The following is a 15,650-nucleotide window of genomic DNA, read 5'->3' as shown; positions in this document are numbered from 1 at the left end:
GAGTGTTGTCGGGTCTTTCAGGATCATAAGCATGAACCAAATTATAATACAAATGGACACACCAATTCGAAAGTAGAAAAACAGAGTTATATCAAATAGGTCAACAATACAAAGAAGGGATAACCATTTTTAGAGCAAGGAACACTTGGACAAGCTTAGGAGTGAGACAAGAAAGGCTAGATCATGTATTCTTTATAGTAAAACTAACGAAAGTGTGGTGGAAAATTGAATTGAAGCCTACAAACTTCAATATCTTTAAATAGAAATCAGCAATGCATAATTCTTCCATGACTTCCTTTGAATCTTAAATATAATACCTTGTAATCAGGACCACAGAACAACGTCAAAAATTGGAAATGCAACCAAAAAAAGATGGTCATTATCCTAATGCTTCATAGTCCCACAATTCCAATCAGTCTAAATGGATATCATAAAGTAAAGCTCATTGCATATATATATTATAGACCCCGAAAAGTCCTTAAGGTACTAAAGATCCAATTATTGGATCACAAGGTAGAAAAAGTAAGGATAAGCATTTTGTTCTCAAAATTCAATGACTCAAGGCAAGACAGATTGAATGGAAAATATTTCATCCTCAAATCGTGAAAGTCAATGACTCTTTGTTTTTTAACACCACCAATAATCTTAGCAAGAACACATTCCATCCACAAAATGATTGAAACGGATTGCATCCCTCACAATAATTTCTCGCCCCACAAGCTTGGAAATGAATTTGGAGGCATGGTGGAAATCACCACAAACACCAAAAAGTTCCTAAAACTTGACTGGACAGAACATTTTAAAAGGGAACGTTTCATTTTAGGAGTTTAGATCACTCGTAATTAATAAAAGTATGTTCATGCTATGGTTAGGTTACGAGTTCCAAAGGTATGTACAACCCCACATCTCACATACAACAAACCACATGATACCCAAAGCAAAATCAAATGTTTTGGGGAGATAATAACATAGTATTCCAAAGGTTCCTAATACCTGACAAGATATGCCATATCATAAGGGAACATGTTAGACTAGGAGTTTCTTTTCTGAATATTGAGAGGTCGGTAACAAAAGAACCAATTCTTGTGAGAGAACATCAATTCTAGAAAAAAATACTTAGAATAACTTAAACTCACAACTTAATAAGCAATAGAACCATGATTCAAAGATGTTCCACAAGTAAATGTTTGGAAGCAAACTGCTTCATTCAGGTTCAAACATAATGATACATGGAAAGGAAATAAACTAAAAATAAAAGATAGAACAAGGCATCAGAGCATGGAAACAATAGAAAAAGGCAACAAAACAGGTCAAAAGGGAACGTTTCAGATTAGGAGTTTAAATCATGTGTAATTTATAAAAGTATGTTCATGTTATGGTTAGATTATGAGTTCCCAAGATATATACAACCCCACATCTCACAAAAATCAAACCACAGGATATCAAATAAAATGTTCTCGGAAGATAGTAACATAGTATTCCAAATATTTTCTGAAACTTGACAAGATAGGACGAATCATAAGGGAACGTGTTAGACTAAGAGTTTCTTTTATGAATACCAAAAACTAATTCTTGTGAGAGAACATCGGTTTTATTTATTTTTACTTAGAATAACTTAAACTCACAACTTAATAAGCATTAGAACCATGTTTCAAATCTGTTCCACAGGTAAATTTTTGCAAGCAAATTGCTTCATTCAAGATGAAACCTAATGATACATGGAAAAGAAATCAACTAAAAATAAAATATAGAACAACGCATCAAAGCATGAAAGCAATAGAAGAAGGCAACAAGAAAGGTCATAAGGGAATGTTTTCAGATTAGGAGTTTAAATCATGCGTAATTTATGAAAGTATGGTCATCTTATGGTTAGATTATGAGTTCCCCAGGCATGTACAATCCCACATCTCACAGATAGAAAACCATAGGATATCTGAAACAAAATAAAACGTTCTAGGGAGATAGTAACATAATATTCATAATTTTTCTCATACCTAGCAAGACAGGACTGATCATAAGGGAACATGTTAGACTGGGAGTTTATTTTTTGAATACTGAGAACCAATTCTTGTGAGAGAACATCAATTTTAGAAACTTTTACTTAGAATAACCTAAACTCGCAGCTTAATAAGCATTAGAACCATGGTTCAAATCTGATCCACAGGGAAATGTTTGCTAGAAAATTGATTCATTCAGGCTAAAACCTAATGATACATGGAAAGGAAATCAACTAAAAATTAAAAATACATTCTTCTTCATCTTAGGGTGTCGTCTGGTCTTTCAGGATCATAAGCATGAACCAAATTATAATACAAATGGACACACCAATTCGAAAGTAAAAAACGTAGTTATATCAAATAGGTCAACAGTACAAAGAAAGGATAACCATTTTTAGAGAAGGGAAAATTTGGACAAGCTTAGGAGTGAGACAAGAAAGGCTAGATTATGTATTCTTTATAGTAAAACTAAAGAAAGTGTGGTGAAAAATTGAATTGAAGCCTACAAACTGCGATATCTTTAAATAGAAATAGCGAATGCATAATTCTTCCACGACTTCCTTTGAATCCTAAAGAGAATACCTTGTAATCAAGACCATAGAACAACGTCAAAAATTGAAATTGTAACCAAAAAAAGACGGACATTATTCTAAGGCTTTCTAGTCCCACAATTCCAATGAATCTAAATGGATATCACAAAGGAAAGCTCATTGCATATATATTGCAGACCCTGAAAATTCCTTAAGGTACTAAAAAGCCAATTATTGGACCTCAAGGCAGACAAAGTAAGGATAAGCATTTTGTTGTCAAAAGTCAATGACTAAAGGCAAGACGGTTCGAATGGAAAATATTTCATCCTCAAAACTTGAAATTGAATGACTCTTTGTTGTTTAACATCACCAATAATCTTTGCAAGAACACATTCCATCCACAAAATGATGGAAACAGATTTCATCCCTCACAATAATTTCTCGCTCGACAAGCTTGGAAATGAACTAGGAGTTATGGTGGTAATCACCACAAACACAACAAGTTCCTAAAACCTGATTGGACGGAGCAGGTTAAAAGGGAACATTTCACATTAGGAGTTTAAATCATGCGTAATTTATAAAAGTATGTTCATGCTATGGTTAGATTATGAGTTCCCAAGGTATGCACAACTCCACATATCACACACAAAAAACCACATGATACTCAAAACAAAATCAAACATTTTGGGGAGATAGTAACATAGTATTCCAAAAGCTCCTAATACCTAACAAGACACGGTGTATCATAAGGGAACATGTTAGACTAGGATTTTTTTTTTTGAATACTGAGAGGCCGCAAACAAAAGAACCAATTCTTGCGAGAGAACATTAGTATTAGAAAATTTTACCTAGAATAACTTAAACTCACAACTTAATAAGAATTAGAACCATGGTTCAAATCTGTTCCACAGGTAAATGTTTGCAAGAAAATTGCTTCATTCGGGATGAAACCTAATGATACATGGAAATGAATTCAACTAAAACTAAAAGATATAACAAGGCAACATGAAAGGTCAAAAGGGAACGTTTCAAATTAGGAGTTGAAATCGTGCGTAATTTATAAAAGTATGTTCATGCTATGGTTAGATTATGAGTTCCCAAGATATGTACAATCCCACATCTCACAGATAGCAAACCATAGGATATCCGAAACAAAATAAAACATTACGAGGATATAGTGACATAATATTCATAATGTTCTTCATAACTGGCAAGATAGGACGGATCATAAAGGAATGTGTTAGACTGGGAGTTTCTTTTTTGAATAGTAAGAACCAATTCTTGTGAGAGAACATCAGTTTTGGAAAATTTTACTTAGAATAACTTATACTCGCAGCTTAATAAGCATTAGAACCATGGTTCAAATTTTTTCCACAGGTAAATGTTTGCAAGAAAATTGCTTTATTCATGTTGAAACCTAATGATACATGGAAAGGAAATCAACTAAAAATAAAAGATATATTCTTCTTCATATTAGGGTGTCATCGGGTCTTTCAGGATCATAAGCATGAACCAAATTATAATACAAATGGACACACCAATTCGAAAGTAGAAAAACAGGGTTATATCAAATAGGTCAACAATACAAAGAAGGGATAACCATTTTTTAAGCAGGGAAAATTTGGACAAGCTTAGGAGTGAGATAGGAAAGGCTAGATCATGTATTCTTTATAGTAAAACTAAAGAAAGTGTGGTGAAAAATTGAATTGAAGCCTACAAACTTCGATATCTTTAAATAGAAATCAAGAATGCATAATTCTTCCACGACTTCCTTTGAATCTTGAAGAGAATACCTTGTAATCAGGACCATAGAACAACATCAAAAATTAAAAATGCAACCAAAAAAATATGTTCATTATCATAATGCTTTCTAGTCCCACAATTCCAATTAATCTAAATGGATATCATAAAGGAAAGCTCATTGCATATATATTTTAGACCCCAAAAATTCCTTAAGGTACTAAAGATCCAATTATTGAGCCTCAAGGTAAAAAAATTAAAGATAAGCATTTTGTTCTCAAAAGTCAATGACTCAAGGCAAGACAAATCGAATGGAAAATATTTCATCCTCAAAACTTGAAAGTTAATGACTCTTTGTTGTTTAACATCACGAATAATATTTGCAAGAACACATTCCATCCACGAAATGATGGAAACGGATTGCATCCCTCACAATAATTTATCACCCCACAAGCTTGGAAATGAATTTGGAGGCATGGTGGCAATCACCACAAACACCAAAAAAGTTCCTAAAACCGGACTAGACAGAACAGGTTAAAAGGGAACGTTTCATATTAGGAGTTTAAATCCATCATAATTTATAAAAGTATGTTCATGCTGTGGTTAGATTATGAGTTCCCAAGGTATGTATAACCCCACAGCTCACATACAACAAACTACATGATACATGAAACAAAATCAAACGTTTTGGGGAGATAGTAACATAGTATTCCAAAAGTTCCTAATACCTGACAAGACATGACATATCATAAGGGAACATGTTAGACTAGGAGTTTCTTTTCTGAATAATGAGAGGCCGGTAAAAAAAGAACCATTTCTTGTGAGAGAACATCAATTTTAGAAAAAATACTTAGAATAACTTAAACTCACTACTTAATAAGCATTAGAACCATGGTTCAAATCTGTTCCACAAGTAAATGTTTGCAATAAAATAGCTTCATTAAGGTTCAAACCTAATGATACATGGAATGGAAATCAACTAAAAATAAAAGATAGAACAAGGCATCAGAGCATGGAAAAAACAAGACAAGGCAACAAAACATGTCAAAAGGGAACGTTTCAGATTAGGAGTTTAAATCATGCATAATTTATAAAAGTATGTTAATGCTATGGTTAGATTATGAGCTCCCAAGGTATGTACAACCCCACATCTCACAAACATCAAACCACAGGATGCCCGAAAAGAAATAAAATGTTCTGGGGAGATACTAACATAGTATTCCAAAAATTTTCTAAAACCTGACAAGACAGGACAGATCATAAGGGAACGTGTTAGACTAGGAGTTTCTTTTGTGAATACTGAGAACTAATTCTTGTGAGAGAACATCAGCTTTAATTTTTTTTACTTAGAATAACTTAAATTCACAGCTTAATAAGAATTATCACCATGGTTCAAATCTGTTCCATAGGTAAATGTTTACAAGCAAATAACTTCATTCAAGCTAAAACCTAATGATACATGGAAAGGAAATCAACTAAAAATAAAAGATAGAACAAAGCATCAAAGCATGGCAGTAATAGAACAAGGCAACAGGAAAGGTCAAAAGGGATTGTTTCAGATTAGGATTTTAAATCATGCGTAATTTATAAAAGTATGTTCATGCTATGGCTATATTATGAGTTCCCAAGGTATGCACAATCCCACATCTCACAGACAACCAACCATAGGTTATCTGAAACAAAATAAAATGTTCTTGGGAGATAGTAACATAATATTCATAATGTTCCTCATATCTGGAAAGATAGGACGTATCATAAGGGAACGTGTTAGACTGGGAGTTTCATTTCTGAATACTGAGAACCAATTCTTGTGAGAGAACATCAATTTTAGAAAATTTTACTTATAATAAATTAAACTCACAGCGTAATAAGCATTAGAACCATGGTTCAAATATGTTCCACAGGTAAATGTTTCCTAACAAATTGATTCATTCAGGCTAAAACCTAATGATACATGGAAAGGAAATCAACTAAAAATTAAAAGTAGATTCTTCTTCATATTAGGGTGTTGTCTGGTCTTTCAAGATCATAAGCATGAACCAAATTATAATACAAATGACACAAAAATTTGAAAGTATAAAAACATAGTTATATCAAATAGGTCAACTGTACAAAGAATGGATAACCATTTTTAGAGTAGGGAAAATTTGGACAAGCTTAGGAGTGAAACAAGAAAGGCTATATCATGTATTCTTTATAGTAAAACTAAAGAAAGTGTGGTGAAAATTTGAATTGAAGCCTACAAACTTTGATATCTTTAAATAGAAATAGGGAATGCATAATTCTTCCACGACATCCTTTGAATCCTAAAGAGAATACCTTGTAATCAAGACCATAGAACAGCGTCAAAAATTGAAAATGAAACCAAAAAAAGATGGTCATTATCCTAATACTTTCTAGTCCCACAATCCAATGAGTCTAAATGGATATCATAAAGGAAAGATCGTTGCATATATACATCAAACCCCGAAAATTCCTTAAGGTACTAAAAATCGAATTATTGGACCTCAAGGCAGACAAAGTAAGGACAAGCATTTTTTTCTCAAAAGTCAATGACTCAAGGCAAGACGATCGAATGGAAAATATTTTATCTTCAAAACTTGAAAGTCAATGACTCTTTGTTGCTTTACATCACCAATTATCTTTGCAAGAACTCATTCCATCCATGAAATGATGGAAACGGATTGCATCCCTCATAATAATTTCTCGCCTGACAAGCTTGGAAATGAACTTGGAGGCATGGTGGCAATCAACACAAACACCAAAAAGTTCCTAAAACTTGTCTGAACAGAGTAGGTCAAAAGGGAACGTTTCATATTAGGAATTTAAATCATGCGTAATTTAAAAAAGTATTTTCATGCTATGGTTATATTATGAGTTCCCAAGGTATGTACAACCCCACATCTCATATACAACAAACAATAAGATACCATAAACAAAATCAAACATTTTGCGGAGATAGTAAGATAGTTTTCCAAAAGTTCCTAATACTTGACAAGACGGTATAGATCCTTAGGGAACATGTTAAACTATGAATTTCCTTTCTGCAAGTTGAGAGGCCTCGGACAAAAGAACTAATTCTTGAGAGAGAAATTTAGTTTTATAAAAGTTTACTTAGAATAACTTACACTCACAACTTAATAAGAATTAGAAACATGGTTCACATTCATTCCACAGGTAAATGTATGCAAGAAAATTGCTTCATTGAGGGTGAAACCTAATGATACATGGAAAGGAAATCAACTAAAAATAAAAGATAGAACAAGGCATCAGAGCATAGAAGCAGCAGAACAAGGCAACATAATAGGACAAAAGGGAACATTTCAGATTAGGAGTGTAAATCATGTGTAATTTATAAAATTATGTTCATGATATGGTTAAATTTTGGTTTCCCAAGGTATGTACAACCCCACATCTCACAAACATCAAACCAAAGGACACTGAAACAAAATAAAACGTTCTGGGGAGATAGTAACATAGTATTCCAAATTTTTTCTAATACCTAACAAATCAAGATAGATCATAATGGAACGTGTTAGACTAGGAGTTTCTTTTATGAATACTGAGAGCCAATTCTTATGAGAGAATATTAGTGTTAGATAATTTTACTTAGGATAACTTAAACTCACAACTTAATAAGAATTAGAGCCATGGTTCAAATATGTTCCACAGGTAAATGTTTGCAAGAAAATTGTTTCATTCAGGCTGAGACCTAATGATACATGGAAAGGAAATAAACTAAAAATAAAAAATAGATTATTCTTTATCTTAGGGTGTCGTTTTGTCTTTTAGGATCATAATCATGAACCAAATTATAATACAAATGGACACACCAATTCGAAAGTAGAAAAAAAGAGTTATCTCAAATAGGTCAACAGTACAAAGAAGGGATAACCATTTTTAGAGCAGGGAAAATTTGGACAAGCTTAGGAGTGAGACAAGAAAGGCTAGATCATGTATTCTTTATAGTAAAACAAAATAATGTGTGGTGAAAAATTGAATTGAAGTCTACAAACTTCGATATATTTAAATAGAAACCAGTAATGCATAATTCTTCCACAACTTCCTTTGAATCCTAAAGAGAATACCTTGTAATCAAGACCATAGAACAACGTCAAAAATTGAAAATGCAATAAAAACAAGACGATATTATGCTAATTCTTTTATGGTCTCACAATTCCAATGAGTCTAAATGGATATCATAAAGGAAAGCTCATTGCATATGTATTTCAAACCCCAGAAAGTCCTTAAGGTACTAAAGATCCAATTATTGGACCTCAAGGCAAACAAAGTAAGGATAAGCATTTTGTTCTCAAATGTCAATGAATCAAGGCAAGACAGAATGAATGGAAAATATTTCATCCTCAAAACTTGAAATTCAATGACTCTATGTTGTTTAGCATCACCAATAATCTTTGCAAGAACACATTCCTTCCACGAAATGATGGAAACATATTGCATGCCTCACAATAATTTCTCTCCCCAAAAGCTTGGAAATTGAATTGATGCATGGTTGCAATCAGCACAGACATGAATATTTTTGGTTATTCTTATGGTTGTTCTAGGGTCTACGTTGAGAATCCAAAAAGAAATCTCCAAACTGTCACTATCACTGCAAAGGACACTTATCTTCTCTCCCTCCTGGACATCATGCAACACAAAGTTTGTGTCAATAATATAACTTGATTCCTTCATCTATTCTTGTAACTTTCCCAGAATTACATAAATTTCTTTTGATTGTGGGTGTGATTTATCTCCTACAAAAAGAGTACGAGTCTTATTCTTCCCCTTAATCCAGCTCCATACAGGAGTGTTATTCACTCCCCTCTCTTTCATCATTGTTCTCACTTTTTCAAAACCACTCCACCTTCTAGATGCAACATATATATTTGAAAAAAGTATATAATATCCAAAATTTTCAGGTTCTATCTCAAGCATATGTTCTACAACTATTTCTCCTAGCTCAATGTTGTGATGTATTTTGCAAGCACTAAGCAAGCCCCCCCCCCACACACCAGCATCAGGGTTAAATGACATATTTTTTATCAATTCATACACATCATCCAATTTTCCATCTCATCCAAGAATGTCAACCAAGCATGCTTAATGCTCTAATTTGGGCATTATATGATATTAATATCTAGTGGCCTATAGAAGCAAAGAATTGCAACCCTTCATCCACTAGGCCTACATGGCTTCATGCAAACATGATTGCAATGAAGGTCACATAATCTGGCTCTGTTCCCACCTTCTGCATTTTATAAAATATGTCAAGGGCATTCTCACTCTATCCAGGGATTTTGTAGCCTACAGTCATTACATTCCCCAAAAATAGAACCCTAAAAGTCATAGACTAAAGACAAAACATAAAAAAACAAAAATGAATGTTTTGGGGAGAGATTGTAACATAGTATTCAAAAAGTTCCTAAAACCTGACTGGATAGAACAAGTCAAAAGGGAACGTTTCAGATCAAGAGTTTAAATCATGGGTAATTTATAAAAGTATGTTCTTGCTATGGTTAGATTATGAGTTCCCAAGGTATGTACAACCCCATATCTCACAGACAACAAACCATAAGATACTTGAAACAAAATCAAATATTATGGGGAGATAGTAACATAGTATTCCAAAAGTTCCTAATACTTGACAAGACATGACAGATCATTAGGGAACATGTTAGACTAGAAGATTCTTTCTTGCATACTGAGAGGCCTCAAACAAAAGAACCAATTCTTGTGAGAGAACATTAGTTTTAGAAAATTTTACTTAGAATAACTTAAACTCACAACTTAATAAGCATTAGAACCATGGTTCAAATTTGTTCCACAGGTAAATGTTTGCAAGAAAATTGCTTCATTGAGGGTGAAACCTAAATTGCTTCATTGAAGGTGAAACCTAATGATACATGGAAAGGAAATCAACTAAAAATAAAAGATAAAGCAAGTCATCAGAGCATAGCAACAACAGAACAAGGCAACATAATAGGAAAAAAATGTAGCGTTTCAAATTAGGAGTTTAAATCATGCATAATTTATAAAAGTATGTTCATGCTATGGTTAGATTATGACTTCCCAAGGTATGTACAACCCCACATCTCACAGAAAATAAACTAGAGGATACCCAAAACAAAATCAAACGTTCTAGGGAGATAGTAACATAGTGTTCCAAAAGTTCCTAATACCTGAAAAAACAGGACGGATCATAAGGGAACATGTTAGACTAGGAGTTTCTTTACTAAATACTAAGAGGCCTGGGAAAAAAGAACTAATTCTTGTGAGAGAACATTAGTTTTAGAAAAAATTACTTAGAGTAACTTAAACTCACAACTTAATAAGCATTAAAACCATGGTTCAAATATTTTCCATAGGTAAATTTTTGCAAGCAAGTTGCTTCATTTAAGCTGAAACCTAATGATACATGGAAAGGAAATCAACTAAAAATAAAATATAGAACAAGGCATCAGAGCATGGAAACAATAGAACAAGGAAAAAAAATAGGTGAAAAGGGAATGTTTCAGATTAGGAGTTTAAATCACGCGTAATTATAAAAGTATGTTCATGCTATGGTTAGATTATGAGTTCCCAAGTTATGTACAACCCCACATCTCACAGACAACAAACCACATGATCCGTGAAACTAAATCAAATGTTCTTGGGAGATAGTAACATAGTATTCCAAAAGTTCCTAATACCTGGCAAGGCAGGATAGATCATAAGGGGACTTGTTAGACTAGGAGTTTCTTTTCTGAATACTAAGTACCAATTCTTGTGAGAGAACAACAGTTTTAGAAAATTTTACTTAGAATGACTTAAACTCACAACTTAATAAGCATTAGAAACATGGTTCAAATATGTTCCATGGGTAAATGTTTGCAAGAAAATTGCTTCATTGAAGATGAAACCTAATGATACATGGAAAGGAAATCAACTAAAAATAAAAGATAAAACAAGGAATTAGAGCATGATAATGATAGAACAAGGCATTAGAGCATCACAAAGGGAAATCTCGCTATCTTTATAATGCAGTATAGGAGACATAGTTAGTAGCTCAAAGGAACTACCTTTCGTGTTCGGGTTGATCTCGACGCCTTGCAATTCTTTCTCGTAATAGATAGCTACCAATGCACAACTGTAATACGTTGTCCTGCGAAGCTGTGGTCAACAACGCTTCAAGAAATGGAAATTTTCATATCAAAACTTAACGTGCAACAAAGTAAGAAATCAATGTTAGGGAGGGTTTTGAACCAGTATCAATCAAAGTTACAAATGCATGAGAGAGCACCACCACAAACCTCACAACAGAAAGGGGGAAACACAGTCTGTTTATACATAACCGAATTCATTCATGCATGTATTACATAAACACAAAGCTTATTCATTGCACAGTTGGGCAAATACAGTAACAGTTAATAACAAAGCATGTTACATAACAAGACAAAAAACCTATAAACCATAAGATACATCAGAACTCAAAATGAAATAGGGGCCAAAAATAATCTCCTTTATTCCTTCTTTGCAAAACTTCATTACACAAGGGTTGCAAACACACTTACACAACATATTCAGTCACCAAAGTCCATGTGCCTTGCAATTCTTACTCGCATTAGAAAGCACAACTATAATATGGCAACAATTGTTTAGGAGGTATCATGAAGTCTTGGTAGCAGCGGAAACCAAACGAGAGAAATTACGAAGATAATTTGAGGGAAAGATGGAACCCTCAAATTAAAATATGTTGTTTGATAATTAAGTTGACATTAAACAGTTGATCTATTCAATTGACACTAAACAATTCATCCAATCAAACAGTTGATCCAGTGGATTGTGAATCATGGCAGAGTAAAACTTGGTTGACCTGTGTGCTGATGAGGATCTTGATAAAGGGTAGGTCTCATTTTTAGACAACAGGAGAGATGTCAACACAAAAGCAAAAGGGTAGACAATGGTTGACCTAACCATTTTTAAGAAGGAAACACATATTGTAATATCCATATAAAGTAACATAATTGTATATTAACTTTAAAGAAAGAGTAATAAAAAAACCTTACATTTTAGTAAGATGTATAACTCTTATATATATATTTTTTAATATTTCAATACACTTAAATAAACTATTTGAATATTTATACTAACTAATTTATTTCCAAATCAATTCCATATATATAATAAATTTCGTATATATATATCGAGAGAGAGAGAGAATGTGAAGATGGGTGAAGTGTTCGCCCCAAAGGTTGAGCATCTTAATGAGAAAAACCCAAAGAAGCCTTCAAAAAAGAGTCCCAAAAAAGTTATTGGTTAAGGATAACTACCACAACTGGGCAAATACAAATTCCTATGTGAGCTTACAACTCACCATACTTAGCCCTATCAACTTAATTATTATTATTAATAATTATAAGTAGCATTAATATATAAATTATATATTTATACATTTAAAAATAGAATTACATGTAACAAGAAAAAACATAATAAGGCGAATACATAATGATACTTGTGGGTGTGAAATTTGATGGTCAAAATTCTAATCTTGCCACTTTTTCCTCGAAAAAATTGAGGAGCAAGAAAAACATAATAAGGCGAATACATAATGATACTCGTGGGCCTGAAATTTGATGGTCAAAAGTCTCTTGAATCTTGCCACTTTTTCCTCGAAAATTGAGGAGTGCTTATATCTTCTTTTTAATAGTAGAAATGGATTCAAAACTATTAAAAACCCATGGGCACCCAAAATCTTGAAGCTTGACAATTGTAACTTGGATTTCCAAAAAACTTCGCTTGTTTCTAACAAAATTATGCGAGAATTTCTATTGTTTGGGAGAGTTTGAAGTCTAGTTAGACTAAGCTATACTTGTGTACTGAACATTTTTTTGGAGTTGTCTATAAGTGAGACTTTTTGGAGTTTCCAGTGGATTTGTGGCTAGAATCTAGAGAAAAATTATGGATTTGTGTTGTTTAAACTGAGTTTTTGACTACATATATGGATTAAGCACCTTGAAAACCATTGGGACACTTGGATTGTGAAAAATTCACAAGTCAAACTTGTAATTTCAATGAGTCATTATGAGATTCTAAACAAATTAGATTGAAAAATTAAATTCTAGATAATTCAATTTTTTTTAATTAAATATAAATATAAATCTCAAACTTTTTTTAATCGTAATTATTACTAAAATTATTCAACCTAAATTAAATCTTTACCGTCCAATGGATGATTAAAATAAAATTTAAAAATACTATTTTTGAATAAACACATCTATTAACGTAAAATAAAATTCAAAATGAAATTTTATATACAAAATTCTTAAAAAATTAAAATGGTAACTTCCAACGTACTTTTGAAACAAAGATTAACAAAAAGATTGAATGTTTTGAAAAAAACAAAACTCAATATTATAACTTAATTAAAAAAGGGAGCGCTTTGAGTCACGGATATACCGTATTATCCATGACACCATGTGCTTCACATAAATATAAGCCGTGCTCTACTCAGTTCTCAAATTTGTTTATATGTTCATGAAACTTTTGCAAGATTTTAATAAAATTTAGTAAGAACTTTTGTAAATTTAAGTTTTTTTTTTGAGGGGTTAGTCCCCTCAAAAAGTTTTATATTAGGTTTAATTGACAATATTTACATACATCAAGAGTTACATTAGTCACATTTACTCTAATATATAGCTGTATTTTGATAGCCGTGCAGCGCTACATTAACGGAAATCGATTGCGGGTGAGATGCGAAAAAGTCGACAACCCCTCAAAATTTTGAGAATCTAAATTTTTAATAATATTTTCAGCATAAAAGACTCATTCATTCTTTAAAAAAAAATACAATCAAAACACATTTATAAATTTAAAAGCTAGGTAAACGACCTACATGGTCTCTTGCTGGACACATTATGAGAAACGGACCCATTTATTCACATCTCCTCTATCCATATCATCACTGGTTATTACTCCATATTTTCACAACTCATGACGTGCAACGTTTGGTCAAACCTACCATTCTCGAGGACAGACATCGTGAAATTTTTCACAGTGGATATGTCAGGGGTCCCACACTCTTAGCGTTGCAAGTCAGCGTGTTTTGAACTTGTTATCGATTTTAACTATGTTCAATTTTCAGTTGAAATGTATTTTTTTTAAATAAAAATAAATATTTTTTAAATTAGGAAAATGTAAATTATAATAAAAGACAAATATGAATTGACATATTTGATATGAAGGAGATATGGTAAAAATATTTCAGTGTGCATATAAAATAGCATAAACATTTTAGTAAGTTGTATAACTCTTATATATTTTTTAAAATATTTCAAAACAACACTTAAATAAACTATTTGAATATTTATACTAACTAATTTATTTACAAAATATATCCATATAGATTTCATATATAGAGAGAAAGTGAAGATGGGTGAAGCCTTGTCCCAAAGGTCAAGCACCTTAATAAGAAAAACAAATCTAGTACTTTCTAATCAGCTTAATAGGAAGGAGATGTATAATTCATTTAATTCTTAATATAAAATCAATATGTGGCGGAGAATCGATCCCGGGTGACTCGCCATGTCTTCTAAACAGCAGAAAAACAATGCATTCCGTGCATCTCCGCCTTCTCCGATAGCAACAGGTCGGGGGATCAAAGCCGCGGGCCTAAACAATGAGATTCTGGAGGAGTTTCTTGAATAGTCTTTTCGCATTCCAGACCTGTTTTTGCCAGAGCCCTTGCTGCGCACAGATATTCCACATCAGGATCTGCCGGCATTCGACCTCCTTTCTCTGCGTTCCGGCGATCCCAAGAATGGCGCGGCGGTCGGCATATTGGTGCAGTCTGCGGTTGAATTTGGTTGCTTTCAAGTGATAAATCATGGAATCCCGTCGGAAATAATCGCGAGAGCAGAGGAAGAATGCAATCGATACACAGATCTGCAAACTGAAGACAAAGAAGGGGTCATGCATGTAGCAGATCCGACTCCTTTCATTACAGACCAGGTCAGATCTTGCAGATCCGGGATGGATCTATCAGATCTAGGGTTGTATAAGAGCAATCCAATATGCAGGGGTACAGATCTGGCTCAAAAAAGACTCCACAGCACCGATCTAATTCATACAGATGCAGATCTGATTCAGATCTTCATCAAATTGATTGAAGGAAAACACTACTGCGTGCGGCTCAGAACGACAACAAGCATCCACAAATTAAAAAAGGAAATACAGGGTCGCCATGGAATCCCAGAACGACTACAAAACCTCATTTACTCAGGGTTCAGTCTGCAAGACAACCAAACCCTGCAGCATTATGGCATAGCCAACGATTCAACTATTAATCTAACTCTTCGACTGCGTGGCAGAAGCTCTGGAACCAGCTCTAAAAATACAGGTTCCT

This window comes from Pinus tabuliformis, chromosome 3_2 (genome assembly GCF_031772625.1).
Source record: "Pinus tabuliformis cultivar Carrire ecotype Pingquan chromosome 3_2, CPIR1, whole genome shotgun sequence".
NCBI lineage: Eukaryota > Viridiplantae > Streptophyta > Pinopsida > Pinales > Pinaceae > Pinus > Pinus tabuliformis.
This window is presented reverse-complemented; position numbering follows the sequence as displayed.